Genomic DNA, 1,866 nt, shown 5'->3' on the forward strand with positions numbered 1-1,866 from the left:
TGGCGAACTGTTGTGGAGGAGAGACTGTTGGCCACAACATGAGGTACCGATGGGTGCTCGCACGGTGGAGCTAGTGGCTGATCAACTAGAGCTGGAGCTAGCAAGAAAGAGATAATGGAGGAAGAATATACACGTGGACAACATTTTTTGGGGAGAAAAACTCGAGAGGAGAATTGAGAGGATGTGTAGGGTGGAAAGGTGGGGATGCGTTTGTGGGCCATGCATCGATCAAGCAACACGATCCAAGCGCGCGCCGTATCGGCAGGCCAATAGCGATCATTGTGCCGTAAAAATCTGCAGAACGCTACACGTCAGCCCGTTGACCTTTTTAAAATATTGACCGGTCGTGAGCCGTTGGATCCACGATAGGATAGTCGTCCGATCTGATGAGGTTTGCAACATGTGTCATGTTGCGCTCGAAGGTTTGCAACATGCGTCATGTTGCACTAGAAGGTTTCCAACATGAGTCATGTCACACTTGAAGATTTGCACCACGAATGCTTTGCAACATGAGCCATGTTGCGTTTGGGAGCTTTGCAACATGAGGCATGTTGTGTTTGGGAGCTTTGCAACATGGTTGACACTGTGGTCGTCGCCAATGTCGATACGTCATGTGCATCGTTGATTCGTCGCATGGAGGTTTCAACATGGCCAATGTTGCATACTGCCATTGCGCATCGTCATCTCCCATTGCCCCCTGCGTCGTCGTCGTTGCAGCACCTCCAATGTTGCTGAAGCACAACCACCGTTGTAGAAGTATGGCGTGGTAGCATCGACACCGTTTGCAACAAACCATTGTAGAAAGGGGGCACTTGCAGCATCGAGAGCCATTCATGTCCGACTTCCCAAAATCAGTCAATTTCTTCCATAAAATCAGTCGGTGGAATTAATGACTTCCCAAAAGCCATCTCAATATGTCCGTCAAGGTTGTCAGAATCGCGATTTTGTTGTATGATTCTACGACTTTACGATCTAAACTAACCCCTCTGATTCTACGATTTTGGTTCATAGAATCTATGTTTTTACGATCCTGATAGTGAAGATTCTATAATTTGCGATCCTGTCATTGGAGCTCCGATCCGATTCAGAATCGCGATTCTGACAACCTTGATGTCCGTTATGTTGCTTTTTAGTGTCCTACTTTTAAATTTACCCATTAAATTTGACAAAAACCATCTTAATATGTTCCCTCTCTAATTTCAAAATGTGTGGCACGTAGGTGGGGGAAGTACCCAAATTCGTGGCCGTCTAATTCCTCGCCATTCAGAAATCGATTTGGTCTTTGCATGTGTTTTAGCACTTAATTACCTTAAATGAGGTCTATGTGTGCAGCTTTTGGCAGCTCACCCATCCCAGCTCTCATGCTTTTACTTTTGACTTTCAAAATTAAATCTATTATTCTTTTGACGGAAAGTCCAAATTATGATTCATTTGCATATTCGTGTTCCTTGCTACTAGGGCTTTGAAACAAGACCATTCTTGAATGTGTTTTGACAAGTTTTAAAAACTTCACAAAGTTTCAACTACTGAAACTTGGTAGGAACAAATGATAAATTCATGAAATTTCAAAAGTAAACTTAAACCCTAAGCTCTACATCCGGAAAAAGTGAAAGTTGGTGAACGTTGATAAAAATTTAATATTATGACCGTCAAGTTTTAAATGTTTGAAACTTAGTAAATTTTAAAAGTTGTCAAAATGTATTGAAAAGTGGTCTTGTTCAAAAGTTCTTGTCTGAACGAACACAAATACGCAAATGAAACATAATCTAGACTTTCGCTTCGAAAGATATAATAGGCTGAAATTGAGAGATAAAATAAAATGGCATAGGAGGTGGAATGGGTGACAGATGCAACTCTGCCAAAAGC

This window comes from Triticum dicoccoides, chromosome 7A (genome assembly GCF_002162155.2).
Source record: "Triticum dicoccoides isolate Atlit2015 ecotype Zavitan chromosome 7A, WEW_v2.0, whole genome shotgun sequence".
Classification (NCBI taxonomy): Eukaryota; Viridiplantae; Streptophyta; class Magnoliopsida; order Poales; family Poaceae; genus Triticum; species Triticum dicoccoides.